This window comes from Aquila chrysaetos, chromosome 20 (assembly GCF_900496995.4).
Source record: "Aquila chrysaetos chrysaetos chromosome 20, bAquChr1.4, whole genome shotgun sequence".
NCBI classification, from domain to species: Eukaryota; Metazoa; Chordata; class Aves; order Accipitriformes; family Accipitridae; genus Aquila; species Aquila chrysaetos.
Genome location: NC_044023.1, coordinates 14,843,795 through 14,862,527, shown reverse-complemented (window position 1 = coordinate 14,862,527; position 18,733 = coordinate 14,843,795). Strand labels below are relative to the sequence as shown.

The 18,733-nt window shown below is 44.5% G+C and overlaps 1 long non-coding RNA gene across 1 annotated transcript in view; it reads right to left on the bottom strand.

The window, feature by feature from the left end:
- LOC115353659 overlaps positions 1 to 17,435 on the bottom strand; it is a 73,714-nt gene extending 56,279 nt beyond the window's left edge. Inside the window, exon 1 of the long non-coding RNA XR_005930940.1 lies at positions 17,333 to 17,435. This is a non-coding gene — a long non-coding RNA (uncharacterized LOC115353659). The remainder of the gene's footprint in view (positions 1 to 17,332) is intronic.
- Positions 17,436 to 18,733: the final 1,298 nt, after the last annotated feature.

Sequence of the window (18,733 nt, the reverse complement as noted above, 5' to 3'; positions counted from 1 at the left end):
TGTTTCTTCAGGTCTGTTCTTGCCCAGCCAGCAGCAAAGCTTCTGGGTATCGTGTCCTGTTGTGTTTCTCTTACCAAATCCTACCTTGTACTACCAGTGATCTGATCTGCCAGATGCTCAGCACCAGCCTCATTCACCCCATCTCTTCGGTCATCCATAGCCAACTATCTCCAACAGACTGTCTCTTCCCAACAACCAGCACCAGGAGCCTTGCGGCAGACATACCACGACTTCAGTCTCAGCATCAGCCTCTCTCCCATGGCCAAGTCCTCCCTGAACAAGCTGTATGCTCTTCTGTCAGGACTCTAGCCATGGCCATTTTCTACCAAGCCCCTGCGATGGCATTTAAATTATAACATTGATTATACACAAGACCTGAAGTTCCTCCTTTTTATTCCTTGTGCTGACATAGCTAAAACATTTGACTGATGGATCCATCAATTTTCTTCTTGTGACAATTATCCCTCAACCTCTCCCAGTTCTCACTCCTGCCAGTGGTTTGATGTACCACACATTCCTCTACCAATCCTATTTTAAAGCCTTCCCCAGCAGCAGCAAATCTCTCCTTGTTGTCCTTTTCCTGCACATGTGGTTCCACTGAGACAACATGTTACACAGGGAGAGTGTCTAGCATTGCATTTGGTCCCTGCTACTCTCAACTCTAGTCCCCTGCTGCCTATCGTCTTAACTGCAGTAAAGCTTATTTGAAACAACAACCCCAAGCTATTCTCTCGTATCCTCCTGTTTATGGAAAAGCACTGATTAACCAGAAGTAATTTTTTTTTAAACCTAAAAGTAATTTATATTATATAAGAAAAAAGGTCAGGTAGATACTCCATTTATCACTATTACAAAGGGCTGTAACACAGTGATGAAAAGAAAGAGAAATTAATTACAAGTCAGAGGCTGCAATAACTCTCTCTGTAATTGTGACGAAAAATTTAAATTAACGTTTCTGTCACCAAGAGAACTTTGATTAATTTTACAATAGTGGAGATGCTATCACCTTAATATTGGTGGGTAAGGAAATTTTACTATTTGCAATTTAGATGTAGATCATTTCTTTAAGACTCAAAAAGTGCCTGCGAGGCACCTTCACACTTTATTAACAGCTCAATCAGTGCCACACTAGAAATAATTAGCCAAGAAGCCATGTAGTAAATATATCTAGACTAGCAAACCTGCAGAATAAGAAGTGTGTGATAAAATCCAGACCCCTCCAAGAGAAACAGCCTCTCTCCAGCGCTCCAAAGCGACTGCTGCTGCCCAGCTGCCTGCTATGCCACTCTGCCTTCAGGGAAACAACACAAACACCAGATTTTCTGACAGCTTTGTTTTGTTTTCTGTTTTTAAGCCTCCGCTTGGTTGCAAAGCTGGAGGGCAGAAGGGTTAGATCCAAGCAGCGGCCACTGACATTGCACCCCGATGTGGCAGCAGCCCTGCACGCGGGGTGCTGTACGAGGCGCTGGCTTCCCTCTGGGGCTTCTGGGTGCAAAAGCTGGGATGGTAAAGGGCTGCTGAGGAAAACTTGCTGCTGACAGATGGTGGGTGAAACGCGATAGGAAAGAAACTGAGGCAGTCAGGGATTAACCATGGTGTAGGACAGAGGACTCGCCCAGCCTGCAGCGGTCACACCTGAGCACAGCGTTCAGCAGCCAGGCAGGCCTCCTGTTCCTAGCCCACGGACACCAAAGTTACCTTGTTTGGGTTTTGTTTTGCTTTCCCCGGCTTTCAATCCTCACAAAACCCTGACCAGAGTCAGGGTCTCAGACAGGACTTAGGCGTACACAACCACTAGTACCCTGGCACACCAGTGGGCTTTGATATTAAACATGCCACAGACGCACCCTGACCAGGACCCCTTCCCTCTCTGCATCTTTAAAGTCGTCTTGGGATAGAACTGAGCCCCGCGTGGGATGGGCCAGGACGTGGGCAGCCTCTCCGCTCTAGCCAGGAGAAGCGGCAACCTTTGAACTCAAACCTTGCAGCTCCCTGCTTTGCAGAGCAGAGCATCAGAGCAGGGAAGGGAAGCACTGCCTTGTGATCCCCTCCGAGACCGCTCGTGTTAACCGTGCGCACATCCCTGTGCCCTCCAGGATGTTTATCCTCAGTGTCTGTACTGTGTCTGTAAGGAGAGGGGACAATTTGTGTATTTTTGTCCCCTGAAGACCCTCCCCACCTCCAGCACACAGAAGAGAAGACAGGGTGACACAGGGAGGGAGTGCGGGAGCCCAGCAGCCAGGCTCTGCGAGCGACACCAGTCCCCGGCCTTTGCTACCAGAACAACCCCTGCAAAAGCCCAAGGATATAATGCAGGAAAGTAAGGATCAGACCAAAGCCCTGGGAAGCTTTCCCAGTTCCTTTCTGCACTATTTAGCAAGGGCCATTAATTTCTTCCTTTCATAAACACTGTGAACGATGAAAATCTGGAAAATAAAATGAGCCTAATGAAAATGTATTGGTTCTAAGGCAATCAATGCCATTCGGCTTACAGAGAAAAGGAAACACAGTTCCCCATCTGTACTCTGCTCCCTGTAGTCAACAAGGCTGACTGTTTCCAGCATGGATCAATGAACCATTCGTTAGGGGAAGTGAACCTATACGAACAGCATTCGTCTCTCTCCTCCAAGATCAAACAGACCCGCATGGGAAGTTTCAAGACTGCTCTTGAAACTTCAAGTCTAGGGAAAGTTGGAGCACTTGAACGTAGTTTGCACATAACAGTACCTAGTAAATCCTCATACTTGCTGTACCCAGAGACTGAGCACGAAGAAGCTGAGACTGTGCACATGGCGGCTGGATCATCTCTGCAGAGAAGAGGCAACACTGCACCATGTGTGCAGGGGCTTGTGAAAGGTATTGGGGTGAGCAGGGCGGAAGGAGCTTTCTAATGCTGTCAGCTTGTAAGTAATATTAAACAGTCGATGCAATTTTCTCTTTGAATTTCTTTAGGTATAGTGATGTTAAAGAAGGGAGAACAAAAACAATAAAGACAGGATGGAAGTAAGGAAACAGTGGTGTAATATAACCAAAGTAGTATACTCATTCAAAGAACTTAAAAGATGGGGGTTTGCCCTAAAACGCTGAAGAACCTTACAAGGGATGCTATGAAGAAATGTTTACTCCAGCAGTGAAGACATCCCCCAAAGCAGGCAGGGGCTGGCACTGCCACGGTCTGCTGCAGACAGCTCTGCAGCTCCAAAGCATTTGTGCAGGGGGGTAACCGTTTTGTCAAGTGCAAGGCCCTTTCCTCAGATGCATCACCATAACTTCTGACAAATGGTACCTCCAGGAGAGCTGTCAGAGACTATCGTTGATAGTGTACAAGTAGCCAGCGTAACTCAGCGTGACATTAACTGACATGGGGCAGCACGAGGTCCACAAACCACACTCGTTTAAATAACTAGAAAGCCCTAGAAAGCACAGGCTGGCCAAGGTGAACTGCAGCAGGCATATAGAAAGGCAAATGTTTATAGCACATGGGTAAGGAAAGGGCGTGTTCCTTCCTTCCACTGAACTGACACAAAGTTAATGGGAGATCTTTATAAGGATGGGCTATAGAAAGGTGCGCTAAAGGCTGTTTCCACTGACTTTAAGGCATTTGGAAGTAGGCGACAATAAAAAGATAAAATTATAAAATACAGATGCTGAACTGGCTATAAGATTTGCCTCCAAAACTTAAAGGTGGAATTTCCTCACGTTCTGAATATTGTTGCAAGCCGTGGAGAAACACTTAGCTGCCTTCTGAAAAACAGCTGCAAAAGCGAGATATGGAGAGCAAAGTGAGTGTAAGAGGATAATGCCATCATAGAGATATGCACTGCGGTCTGAACTACAGCTGACAACAGAACAGGACCATCCCAGAGAGACCAGCACTGGGCACAACTACGGGCAAAGCACAGCACGGTCCCTGCCGACTCCAGCCACTGAAAGCATTCACCCATACAATGGGGCCAGTATTGTAAGGCAACTAAAACCACAGTTTTCCTCAAATTGCTCCAGTAGCTTTATGGCCTCTTGGGACCAGGCACTGCCAATAGCCTCCAAGGAGAAAGAGCTCCTGACTAAGCAGTGCTAATCCTGCTGCCAAGCCATTTTGGTAGGGCCTTTCATGTACGCTAAAACCTGCAAATACTCCACTTTAGTGCTTTGGGAACATGCAGCAGGCAGAAGGGGACAGTCCCCTGGGGACACCATCCCCTCCCCACCCCACTGGTGCTGCCACACGCTGCAACACAAGGGTAACGCTGAGCGCAGGCTTCCCTCAGTGTTCAGCTGCACCTCCTTTCAGCACAGCCGCTTCTGATGCCCCTTGCCTGCTCCCTTTCCAGGGCTGCTCTCACACCCCGGTTTTTCTTTAAACACCTCCCTCCCGCCCGTTTCCACAGCCAGCACGTACAGACCCGCCTCTGCTTGAGTCAATGCCTTTTCCTAGTAGCTGTGCACTGCCAGAGTATAACGTACACACGAAGTAGTAGTTCTCCGATAAGTATTTGACAGATTAAACATCGCCTTGAGCTTTAGTTCTTCAGCAGAGTTATGAAAAATAACTTCCACTGGAATTTGCATTTCGTGATCGCTTGCAGACTGACTGCCTGCCCGTTGAGGCTCTGCTTTGGAGTGCATCTCTGCTTGGCAAGCGATCCCTCTCACCCATCAGCTCTATCTCCTGCTCTCACGGCACTGAAAACCAGGAGCCGAGATCTAGTGCTCCAGCTGCCCTGCAGGGATGACCATCACTGAGAACAGGGCAGGCTCCAGAGGGATGCCAAGGACAGGTGGTTTGTGCAACACAGAGACCAGTTTTGAAGTTCTGGAATTACATATTGCAGCACAATCGGAGTTTGTCCTAGAGGCTTGATAGAGTCATCCCCAAGGACAGAGAATAGCAGTGGGCACAGATGCTGTACATCCACCCATATACTAATTGAAAGAAAAAAAATAGGAGAAATATTATTATTCTTGTTTTGAGAGCTAAAGACACATTTAAGAACTTTATGAATTGCCCAGAACAGCTACACACTTGTGTGACCTGGCAAGATATGAGGCTTTCCAAGCAACTTACTATCTCTGGACAAACAGATGTCACAAAGTACCCAGCTTCTCTATTACATGTTTTCTTCTTCCTCATCCCCAAGAGGAAATAGATGTTCTCAGACAGCAGCCACAGAGAATCAATTCAACCTGTTTATTGAAAAAATACTTTCAAAGAAACAACTGATTCCTTATCAGGAAGGATGCACTCAGGAACTATGCACCATCTATGAATTGGATCCAAAAGCTCTTCATGTCTTTGAATGGTAAGCTTTTAAGAGGGAAGAAAAAAAAAAAAAAAAAAAAGGAAAGAAATCCAGGTCCAATAACATTGCTAGTAGCAGTTTACCTTTGACTACTGAAAGAAAAAAAAGAAAATCATTAGATGTATCTCTCACAGAATCCATTTTACAAGCTAATGTCACTGCTTTGCTTTCAATCAGAGATTAAGGTTAATCTCCAGAACTACTGGTGCACATGCAGACACGGTGGAAAGATGCAAATAACTCCACCGAGGAGGCACAGAGAAGAAAGCTCTTCACCAGAAATCTATTATTCTACATGAAAATGCATCAGCTGATTTACAGTCCCTGTTGGATACTAACATACAGCTGGGAACAGGCAGAAGTTCTGAGCCCAGATTACAGCACCATGAAAGCGTGTTACAAATGACTGCGTGTGTATGTGTGTCCATCCAGTGTGGGGGGGTATGGGTGCATACTTTAAGTCCTTGTCAAATACTGACCTAAACACACCTCATTTTCTGTCCGTTATAAGAGCTCTGACATGAGCCTGAATAAATACAGAAGGGTCCATTTGAGAAGATGCAACCCTCGTGGTGTCCTGCAGCACAAACTCGCAGTGAGCGCTTCCCAAGCCCTCAGTACAGCAGTCTGTCTCCCTGGGGATGAAGAGGAACCCTCAGCAAGAGACTAAATCATGCAGACAAAGGTATCACCTCCTGACATTGCTATATGCTAGACACAGCTCCCCCACACCAAGGGCAAATGGTTATCTGCCCCCATGCTAGCAGGAATATCTATCTTGTGGAATACAACTGGTGTGAAGTCCAGGATTGCATCAGTATGTTTCTCCTTAAAGAGACTGGCAGCTTTAACCCAGGACTGAGCATCACAGCAGCATCCCTGACAAAGGCTACCTATGAGACACTGTTAGTGTCCTAGGCACCTGCTGGCAGTTTTATTGCAAGGCACCACAGGATGCTGCAGAAGAGGAAAAAAGAAAGTAAAATTTTAATTATTCCAATGAAAAAGCTGTCCTGATGTCCTGTAACCCAGAGACTGAGTTACAGTCCTGTCAAATGAGAAAAGTATAGGTCCTAAAAATGAATGGCCACGAAAGGGATGTGCCATAGGTCAGATATACATGGTGAAAGAAACATTAAAGGGCAGCCACTTGCATCCCTTGATGCCTTGAATTTGCCACAATAGTTCAAAGCTTTGCTGTCCTGCCCTTCAAAAGGTTTTCAGAGACCATCCTCAAAAACATCCCCCAACTGGCCCAGCTTCAGCTGTGCCCTTAGCTGTCCCATCCCTGTCTCTGATGCTGCCACCACCCTTCTGAGTCTTTTTTTCCTCCCTTATTTCTCTTCTTCCTTAGTTTTCTTTGCTTGGCTTTGTCTGTGCTTAACCAGAGTATGACTTTGCTGGCCACAACTGACCTGGCATTTCACTGACATGTTGGTCTATTTGTGATTATATTGCTGACAGAACCACGTATTGCTTCTTTTGCTTTCCTTTACACCTGAGTTTGCCCATTGCAGACCCGTTAGCACCTCCTGGGAAACTGGCAAATAATTATTTTATACTGTAGAGTAATTCCCTATCCCCAAGTCTTCTTTCAAGCTAGCTGTACCTCTGCAACTTGTGTAGAAGCACACACACGGTGCAGCAAACACCCCCCGAGACCACGTGAAAAAGACAATCTGGAAACGTGTCAGCAAGGAAAGCCCGAGGACACTATTTTGTAAAATGTGTCTGAAAGCTGTGGAAGGTCTGTCTTGTAGTCAAGACCTCATCATTAAAATTCAATCAAAAAAGGCAGTAGAACCTTCTAAGTTAAAACACTAAATAAAAGGAGATCAAGATAAATAGCAGATATCATCTGAGCCAGTCATAAGAACGAATGTGCATCAATCTCCAAAAAAGTCACTCAAGATTGATAACACCAAAAGACAACATCTTGATAATCAGTTTTACAGTGATGGATTGAGGGAAAGCTTAATGAGTCAACTACAGGATTGGAATTTCATTAGACTTTACCAGAGCTAGAAAAAAACCTGTAAAAACATAAGACAAAATCTGCCTTGTAAAATACAGCAGTGCATACATTTCTGTCCACATGGTGAATTATCACATACATTTGCATCAGGAGGAGTTTGACTGGAATCCACTGCAGAAAAAAACCCACGTCTCCCAGAACTATATTATGCCTACCACTCTGTAATTTAGCAGTTGTGAGAGCTGATCTAACATAACGTAATTGTATTTTAATGTCTTCTATGAGACTAAGACTCATTAGTCATCTCCTAAAGAGAAACACAAGCTGAAGTCACATGTCATTATGCCAAGTCGTCAGGCATATGGTGCTCACAACAATCCTCACACTAACCTTTAAGACAGACTCTGCTGGCGAATGAAATCTGATGGGAGCATCTGTAGGATGTGAAGCTGGTTTTTGGCTTCAAACTAAAATAAAAACTGTTTCACCTTCCACACTAGCAGGGCTGGTGAAAAACCGTGCTACGTCTTGGGTCAAATCCCCATTTTATTGAAAGCAGCAAAGTTACTCTGGATTCAGTTGATCTGTATCAGATTTCACTGCCAAGAGCTAGATCTTGATGCTAAAATTGCATCAGAAGAGAAGCATCCATGTTCGTTGAAGTATACTTTCTCCTTTTTACATAATACACTGGTTGCAATCCTCCTCTTGAGGCTTTGCTCCTCCATTTTTTAATCCACTTGGCCATTTGCCCTACTTATCTGTGTAGTATAACTCAACATGTAACGTGACACGCTGCTTCAGAAGCTAAAATGCTAACACGGAGCTCAAAAATCCCGACTCGTAGGATGCTGCTGCAACATAACAAGAGGGTCCCAACTTGGTTGTTTTTAAGTAAAACTTTAGCTTTAACTTTTATTTTGAGAAAAGGTAGTTTTTCCCTGTTGTTGATCCAAATGCCATAAGCAACATAAATGCTAATATCACAGATACACAGTGATTATCAAACTCTCTAGGTGTTACATTAAGTATGTTGCCAACAGCAAGTTTTTCTCTGGAAGGCAAACTCATTTTACAAGTATTTTTTCTTTTGTGGCTGAAAGTTTTTTCCTTATTACATTAAAAGTGTATAATAATGATCCAGTAAATAAGCATCACGAACAAGAGCATAACCCTTTACACAAGCTATCTGTGCAAATTTTGACATAAGCAGAAACACCAGAAGAAAAGTTCGGCTATCAAAATAGTTCTATAGCCCCCTGAGACTACCTAGCCGTGATAAAATAGCTTATTATCCCTTTTGTAGGATATCTATTTGTGAAAAATTTGCATTTTTCATTCCCTAAAAATGAATTATTAATAACAACATGCCAATGAAGTCCTGCCTGTGTAACCCATGTGGAGAAGCAACTCTGCAAGGTGCTTCAGCCTGACGGAAGCACCGACGGCAACAGGGCAGCGCTTGTATCTGAAGCCACGTGTGCTTCAAGTGCTTTACTGAAACAGACCACCCGGATCTTGCGGTTTTTAATCCAAGCTCCTACCTCAGCGACCGCCGGGCAGGAGGCAGACAGGCAGCAGATCCCCACCTCAGCAGACAGCAATAGGCAGGGAGAGACCAAGCCCTGATCTGGCCAGGCAAATAACACAACCAGGGCACCCTAGCAGATAGCTGGACGCACTCCTCAGTCCTAGGACAGAGATGTCCAGCTGGCACAAAGGTCAACCCCTTCCTCCAGGGACATCAGCCCAACCACGATGCCCAGTTTGCAAAGGGAGGACTAACTCCATCCCCCAAACTGAATCTGGTCAGAACTAAATGGAAGCAAACCTGCACCACTTTCCCCAGAAGCCATAGCAGTGCCGTGCGGCTTGCCCTTTTTGCGGTTTCCATAAAGAAACATAATATTCCGTCAGAAGGAGAGATGTCTGTGTCCCTTGCAGGGTTCCCACTGCCACCAGAGCCTGCCCAGAAGGTGAGTCCCAGCAAAAACATGTCAGAGCATCAGCGCACAACTCTCCAGCAAGGACAGGGCAGGGCAACCTTTTTTAAGCTGCGATAAAATGAACATACTTAACAGATGCTGAAGTGAATACCTCTCTGGAAACCTAACTGGCAGACATTTGGGTCTTCCTAAGTGGATAATTGATCACAAGGCTATGCCAGTGATGTTACGGTAATGAAACAAAGAAGGAACTGGGATTTAAGGATTTCAAATAAGCCTGTCAAAAACATGTAATAATACTGTCAGATCAATTTGCTGTCAAATACAGGTGTGATGTGATAAAACCTCAGATTTTTGAGTAGATTATATTATTGAAGCAGTAATTTAAGAACACCTTCTAGGTAATAAATTACAATAAATCAAACTTTAAAACTTGAAAGCATGTACCAGAAGACATACAGTGTATGATATGAGAAAGACAAGTAAAATTTAAACCATATTTCCAAGCTGGAATAAAGCAAATTCAATTGCTTTAGAAAGATAGTGATCAAAGCCTAGTTTTGTATGAAAACAATAAATCTTGCAAAGTTATAAGGAAAAACCTGCTAAATGCCTCTGTCCTTCACCCTCCTGTGCTTCTAGTGCAAGCATATCCAAAGGTGAGAAAGGAGCGCAAGAGGATGCCCTCACAAAACACAGTGGTCAGTCATAAGTACTGCACAAATACAACAGGGTGGCATTTTTAAGAGAAACAGTTTTCTATAAGAAAAGTTTCTGTGAACAGCATCATTTCATCAAAACAGGAAAATATCTTAGGAGGTGCCAAAATGCTATGTGCTCTCCTAAAGGAAAACACCTGATTTTCATTTCAAAAGTGTGAGTTTTTTCATGAAAAGAATGATAATGTCTTCAGATTTACCAAAAGTGAATATGTCTATAGCTCATAGTCCATCATTCACCTCTTTCTGTCCTCTAGCACAACAAAAGGGATGGGAAGAGAAATCTGAAGTCACAGCTTGGACCAGATGGGAAAAATGCCATCAGCCGAATTTACTGACAAGCACAAAACAATTAGGACAAGTACAACACATGGTACTTAAACTACTTAAACAGGATGCAACCAACCAGCAGGACAATATCATGTCTGATATTGCCTTAGTGACAAAGAAAGAAAAACAATGATTGATTATTGGAATGGCAGCCAGCAGAGATCAGGGAAGAAAAGAAATTAAATCACATCTAGATCAGTGGAAAGAAGTTTTAGCAGCCTTCAGCAAAAGCCTTTCAGCAAGAGATGTTTCCTAAAACCAGATTGCACCTCGTGCTCATAAGTTACGAGGTTATTGCTCATATGTTTTCCTAGTCAATCCGTTTTGCAATTGGAGTTAATTTTAAATTCCAAAAGAAAAAAAGAAAATACACATATGTACCCTCTCCCACTTCTCAGTACATTCATTATCACATGGCATCTCTGCAACAGCCATTGTAGTTACTTAAGTGGAGAAAAATAGCATGAAGGAGAGTATTTCATGTATTTTTAATACCTTTTGACACAGTTCAGCACCTGGAGTCCATGATCCAGCAGGATGTAGCCAGCAAGCACTCTCCTCTGAAAAGGGATCATTTACTGCTTTACTCAGGGGAATATTCTTCCAGCACAACAGGAGCATGTGAGCTGGAATCTGGCAGCTAACACTCTGCTGCCCAGGGATCAGAATCAGCAAAATGTTTCCTCTATTATATTTTACATAGGTTTTCTTACAGAAAGAGACAGAGAATATTGTATTTCTCTGCCTTTGATGAGCCTCTTTTCCCAGCAATCATTTGCCTCAGGTTTTCCCTTTAGAATTTGGGTCATAAGAAGCTTTGCTGACTTAACTTTCTGGTGCAGTATATTTTCCTCTGAAAAGCAGAGCCCGAGAGCCAGGTCAGTATTACGGCAGCACTCCTCTTCCTGCTCAGAGCTGGAACTTCTCCACAAAGATGTGTAGATACCCAATTTCTGTCAGGGCTTGCATTTAAAATGCACTGTCAGTTCTCATTTCTCACATTACCATCTCAAATGGGCAGAAAAGGACAACTAAACTGGCAATCAGCTTCCAAAAAGAGAAGGTCAAAATAGACTATATCACATGAAGAGCTGTCGGCTGTCAGGAGAAGGCCGTAATAGCTGCAGCCAGCAGAGCAGTACATTTAATGTGCTCGCTGGAGGAGCTCGCACCTAGGCAGACCCGTCCCAGGGGTCTGAGCACGAAAAGCACGTCAATGAAGATGTCCCCCAACAGATCCAGCCCCAGCGCGGTTCTGCATTGCTGACTTAAGTGATACACAGAATCTCTCACGAATGCATGACCCACATGAAGGATTTCTGTTGTTTTTCTTAAAACCACACCGCAGTGCGGAACAACTACATACAGATGCCTGTTTAGCACGCACCAAGGCCAGCTTCCCTTGAACCTGGCCACAGGACACTACCAAAGCCGAAGGGCCACAGAGAACTGCACGCAACGGCACCGAACAGCCCGCTAGGCATGAACCACGCCAGAGTATGGGGATACTCAAGACAGTTAACGGCTCCACCCCATCTACACAAAAACACAGATATGACATTCCTCCCTTGGCTTGAAGCACCCCCTGATGAGTAAGACACCCCTGTATCAGAGGCCGAGCTTCGATTCAGCTGCTAAGTAAGAAATGGTGGTATTCAGCAATTTGGCAAGAGAAAGGATTAAATTGAAAATAACCCCTTCCTTGTTCCTGGCTAGAAAGCATGATACCAAAACAGATCTCCACTTTGCCTCTTTACTGAACGCAGGATTAGCTGGTGCCCCATGTTGTACCAAACAGCACTTGGTCTAAATTTTAGTAAGCTTACCGTTGTCACAAACTTCATCACGCATTAAAAGCCGGTATCTGTATCTCTCTCCCCACCCAGAAGGTGAATTGATATTGAACTCATGCTTTCTGCTGCTGCAACAAAATAAACCCCTAAAAACCAGGAGTAAATGGAAAACATAGTGCTTTTTATTGATTGTGATGTTTTCAGTTAACTAGGTTTTGCCTGTGGCCGTCCCCCTGCAGCACATGCGCACCAGGGGAAGTGCTGCACTACTCCAACCAATAACTTTTAGGAAATGGAAAGCTGCGTCTGTTTAATAGATGTTTCCAATTTCTTACATCACCATCCGTATCTGTTTTAGTCACTTGGCAGGTTTTCTATAGCTTCTCAGGCCCAAGCTGATTTCAAACCCATTTGGTAATGTCAATGTGACTTCAAGGTTTAATGATTCATTATTTTTTAGACCTGAGAGCAAGAGAATGTGTTAATTTTTTTTCCTGCATGGGCTTAGTGGTTTCCTTCTGGTTTATTCTCTCTATTTATCATTAAAAAGAGGTGCTGATAAGGAAAAAAAAAAAATTCTCAGTGAAACATATATAAAAGAGACTTCTTTAGTTTAAAAAAACTATTATAAGTGCACTACCTTTTATAACCTGCAGAACTATTACAAAGGTAATGGTTCTCCATGCAAAACACCCTCTCCAGGAATATTAGGCTAGTGGACACTCACCACTCTATCATTAGATAAAATTCACATGCACACATATACATTTGACATATGCTAGAATGTTTTGAGCTTCGTTCCGTCTGCTTATTATTAAACAGCAAGAAAAAAAACCCAACAAACAAACCACCAATGCACCACCTTCTGAGATAATTAGTTAGCAAACTGTATTGCTCTGGGTGAGTTCTGTAACAATTTGTCTAAGGAATGCTTTTAGCCACAATCTAGGCAATGTCACAAATGCTAACAGCGTCCCGCGTATCTGGAAAGCTCTTCCACAGCTTCTTCTAGATCTGCACATCTTACCGGAGTTTATTTTATACCCAAAGGCCTTTTCTGTGGCATCAAAGTCAGCAGTGGAGCATCAGGGACCTTCTTGCATTTCTCTTCTAGTACTCCAGAGGAGCAGCAAACACTGAGCCACCTCGCTTATCAGGCACGCCAGGTTTGATGAGCGCAAGGACATGACGGATGTGTCACACAGAGGACAAAGCGCGCAGAAGCAGGATCTCTGTTGTAGGCAGCGGGGGCTGCCCAGCGGCCGGCCGGGCTCCCAGGGCCTCCCACCCCCAGGTCTGTGAGCACAGAACAGCAACAGCCCTGGGAGGGTGTTTTGCATGGACTAATCTTTTCAAGCGTAAGCAGGGAAGAGCTGCTTTCTGAATACCCTCTGACAAATGTTGTTTCCAGAGCCCCTGCCACAAATCATCCTCACAAATAAAAGAAAGAAAAAAAAAAAGAAAGGGGAAAAAAAAAAAAAAAAAGATTTCTTCCTTCTTACAGATTTTAATGATGATTGTTGCTGGCACGTAGCCCAAACACAGGGCCAGGCACCTGTTCCAGGATTTCACTATATACACACACCAGAATTTAACTAGTATTTGCTGCTTGTCCACAACTGCCAGAGCCCGGGGAGAGAAATTCATCCAGAGTTTCCTTCATCCCCTGTCTTTGCTGTTACATATGGAAAAAGAAGTTATTCACAAAAAGAAGATTTAGAGGACTGCAGCAGCTCTGGAAAGGTGATGAATTTGGTTGAGTTGCCTCTCATGTTTCTTCTCCAGGGCCAAGAAATAACCAGAAGTTGCAAGGGGGGAGTTCAGAGGGCTTTGGGTGGTCAGCCTGTCCCCACGGGGACATGGGTAAGCATTGGGCCACAGCCAGTACTCCCCACCCAGTGCCCCTCACAAGCGACCTGCTGCCTCCTACATCTGCAGAGAGCAGATGTAGTGCTAGATGGCACAAATGCCCAGGGTATAGGTCAAGCCAGAGAGATGTTCTTCTTCTAAGGGGTTTATTTTCCAAACAACCGTTAACATCTGCTCCTTCATGAGCAAAGTCTTTGGTGTCTTGGCAGCAAAAATACACCCACCATTAAGATGTCTGCAGTTTCCCCCTCAATATTTCAGCTTCTGCATGACTCGGGAGCTGGGCAAGGTTTTTTCCTGCCACGGGAATCAAGATTGGGAGCTGAATGCACCAGGAGCAAGGCAAGATAAGCACTGGCCTAGGGCATACAGAAAGGGATGAAGGAAAGCATTTAAACCAAACCTTTCCTAACTGGAAGGGAATGTACTGGTTTCAGTGCAGGTAGGGAGGGACTTGGAGTCGAGGCTGGGCTGATATTTCATCAAACTGCAGTTATTCATTGCTTGTAGGAATTGAAAAATCTGCAAGTGGCCAGCCCCAAAGGTGCCCGCCTGGTCCAAACAACTACCATCATTACCAGGGCTGAGTGCGTTGTGTCACTCTGGCAGGGAAGAAACCCTCTCACACAAAGACATTAACATGCTGAATACGCCACAGCTAAATGGCCTCATTCAGCCCAGAACGAAGAAGCAGTTTCACGGAATTTAATGACTGATTAATATTCATTTAATAATTCTTGCCTAAAACTGCAGCAAATGATTTTAAATTATACCATTTGGGAGACAGCAGACTCAATTCAACAGGATCACTGGGCTCAGACTGTCCAAGTTGTTCTCTGGATTATTTGGTTCTTCCTTCCTTTGCCAGGTGACTGGCAGGTGTCTACCTTGCCTTTCTCTCTCTACTTATTTCTGTCTTCTTCTCTCTTTTGCTTTTCTTCTTTTTTTTCCCTTTTTTTCCATGTTTGTTTTAAAACGCATGCAGCTCTAACAGGAAACAGAGTAACTGCTACCACAGTGAGGCAATGGCCCTACTGTTCTCGCAAACCTTTGGAGACAGCAGGCTGCTGCAAACCAAGAAGGACAAGCCATGCTTGATCTGCTGCCAGCAGCCTCCAAAGGGAGCAATAAGGAGATCATGCAGGGTAGAAAACAGATCTGAGCTAGCAGGCAGCGCAGCTTGGGTTTGCTCATGCTCTGTAGGAAGACTGGGATTTTAATGGCTTTTTATTTTTAAAAGGAAAACCAGAACAAAAATTAAAGTTTGATGGGTCCCTGAGCACCCACCATTCAGCATTCTTAGCACCAAAACCGGCACCCACCAGCCCACAATAAAGTCAAGGGAAGAACAATCAAGGGAGAAAAACAAAGTAAAAAAAATCCACATTATATTAGCTTTAAACCTTTCCTCGGGGAGAAGGGTCAGTGCATTCTGCAAGGCAGGAAAGTCCTCCCGCACACAATCTACTTCATCTAAAGCACGCACCAAGCCCCAGCGCTCCACGTGAACTCCAGCGCAGGCACAACAAAGGGGTGTCCAACACAGCATCTCTGGAGGCTAGGGATCTACAACACTACAAACAGAGTCTAGGCACAGCAATATGAATTTTTGTAGCTACAGATGCCCCAAAATGAACACCTCACCCTCCCACTCAAGCAAAGCCCAGACAAGAGCCCAGGCACTGAGCAGTCTGCTCTGCTCCCACCTCTGCCTCCCAATGGAGGAAAGCTCTCAAGATGCAAAACCAGTGGTGCCGCAGCCCCTCGAATCCCAGAAGACATTATTCCCTTGCCTGTTCTCCCCACAACCCCCACCAGTGTGGATAGCATCAACTCTTCCTCGCTGTACTACGCCCTGGCAGCGTGCTCCCCCTTATCCAGAGCCAACCTCCCTTCCCATTCCCAGAGCCTGGCACTCGGCCAGCCGGTGCCTTCACCTGAAACTTCTTTGACACACCTGCATCTGGACAACTACAATTCTTCCCTTTTCAATTTCAATTTTTATTGATTTTTGAGGCACTCATTTCTGAGATGTATGGTATCATTGGATTATACTGTTTAGCAATTTATTTGTGTCTCTCTTTATGTGCTGGATTGATTCTTTTTTCCACCAAGTCCCAAAAAAAGATGCTGCCACTGTTGTTGTTTGGCTATCATAACAGCTCACGTAGCCCTGAACTATTAGGCAGTACTGCTCCAAGAAATTTTGTGCTGAGGTAATTTGGAGACTAAATCAAGTTTTATCACTGAATGAGGTTAGTGGATATTAATGGGAAAGCAGGAGTTTGCACTGAATCATTAATGTGGATAAATGGAGAGCGCCTGTTTAATACTTTATATAGCGAGTGCTAATAATGCCTGAAAACGGTGGGGAAATATTGCAAGTTGTATTTAAACACAGCAGAGAAGGAGGCCTAATTCGACCCGTTCTGGTACATTAGCTGCGACTATACAGTGGGACCCTCCGTTAGCCTGAGCCATCTCTCCATGCTGCCATGCTGTATTTCAGTGTCCAAGTCCTCACTTTTAGCAATGTTTGCGAGTTTCTGTAACTGAACAAAAGAAACACAAATGCAGCTGGGATAATATATATTTGAAGGAAATTGCTGCAAACAAACATTTCCAGGAACTTGAAATTTAAAATAATTTTTTAAACAATGAAAATTAACTTACAAAAGAAATAACAATGAGAGCCATGTGACTGCCAGAACCTGCCTATCAATTAAACATAAAATGTTTTCCATACAGGCTCATGCATACATTGATTAGGTTGTTCAGAAAAGCTCAGAGCTACTGCGACCTTTGTACGCTGAGCAAGAAGCAACTCTGAGATATACGGTCTGAACTGCCAGTCTAACATCCGGCACTTTCAGAAGACTCTCTGTGAACGAATGCATGGAAAGAGTGAACCTAGACAAAGCCAGGGCATACTTCTGCAGCTATTTTAACTGGCCAGAGCAATGCAACGCACAGAGCATTCATATGTTTTACTTCCAGGAAGAATTTCAGTAGGAGTTGAATCATTTGTCTGCACTGGGGTGTGCACTGAAGCCCTGATGCTGTCAGAGTTTACAAAAGAAGTCCTGCAGCAACAGGCACTTTCACTGCCAAGCAACTGTCAGCCCAGTTATTCCAAGGTAATTCACGCTAAGCAAGCGAAGCGAAGGTACATTATCAGAAGCAGACACGCAGGTCCGAGGTCACCTACTACAGTAAGGAACATGCAGTCTCTGTACACAGAAGAGAGCTGCAAGAAGATGATGGGATTATAGAGGAAAACTGAAGTGTGCTTACTGCTAGCAAGAGTAACATGGTATTCTCTGTTTCCCAAGCAAAAGCGACTGCTCAAAGCTTACATTAACACCCTGTAATAGTAAGAACAAAGCTCAGCAGTACTCACCAGTTGAAGAGACGTAGACCACAGCCAGTTATAAAACAGCATCTGCTAGGCAGCTCTCCCACATATAAAAAGCAAGCCCTGGAAAAGCAAACTATGAAAAAAGGCTCCAAGAAAAAGGGAGCCCTGCAGTGGCAAAGTTAAAAACGAACTGGCAAGTCAAAGAGGTGCTGCTTGAATAGGGATGACCCATGCTGTTAGAAGACCTTAGGTCCCCCTTTAAGCAGCTACATGAAATGGCTAGTACCCTAAAAAGAGCCCTCCCAAGCCAGCAGGAGCTGAGCACAGGACTGTTTGTCACAATAAAATATTGGCCACAGGTGAGCTGGGGTGCAGTCTGCCCTTCCCCAAATACAGCTGATAAATAAGGAGCTGATAATTAACTGATAAAATGGCTTTCTGTATCAGACACCATTTGCTTCCTTATTGCCGTACTGATCACAAAGTTGCTGGTTAGTGCAGAGCCCTTTGGGGGAGCCCTGGGTGCTCTACTTTCTTCGTGTCCTCAGCACTGCCTTTTCTAGGCTACGTTTCCAATGCAGTACAATGTCGCTAGTTCCCATGCTATGTTTTAGGGTTTCTAAAATTCTCATATTACTGCCTCCTGTGCCCTTGTAGGACATGGGAAGCCTCAGGTACCTCCTGATCTCCCCAGAGCACAGCTCTGTTCCTGCAGGCAAGGCAGGTGGGTGCTGCATTCGGTTTCCAAAGCACAGTTTTCAAACCAATCTTCTGAGTGCAACAGGAATGCTCTGCAATATTTAGTATTCATTAGCCTAAGTGAGCATCAGTAAAGCAATTAGTGTGAAGCTGATACAGCAGTGGTTTGGGGGTTGCTCTTGAGGACAGGGAGTTTGTCTGTCACAATTGCAACTGGAATTTCAGGAGTTTTCCGAGCTGGCAAATCTACCAAAAAAGGCATGTGGTGAGCAGGTTTTCAGAGATGCTTAGGCTAATATCTGATGCTGTTATTGGATTTCTCCTCTAGGAATTCAACTATACCTTGAGCAGCCCCCACATTTTGTATGATATTCCTTTGCAGGCTTCTCTGACTGCAGTTCAAGCAGGTTTGATTCTGCATTAGAGCTCTACCTGGCCTGTGCCAATTGAACACATTGCTGGGAGTCCTCAGCAAGAGTGTTCAGCAGAGGGCTAATACTGTGGGGCACTACGGTGGCATCCTCCTCCAAACAAGGAAGGAGGGAAGTACAGAGCTGAGAGCAAGTGATTCCCTCTTGCCCTGCCCCATGCTCCCAACTGGTGTTGAAACCAGTGACGCTGTTCCGGAGAGACAAATAGGGAAGGAATACGCTTAGATCCACGCAGGCTACTTAATGTACATTGTGGCTGTTCGGTCAGCTATAGCTGGATAGCTTTTAACCATCGGTGTGATCAGCAAGAGAC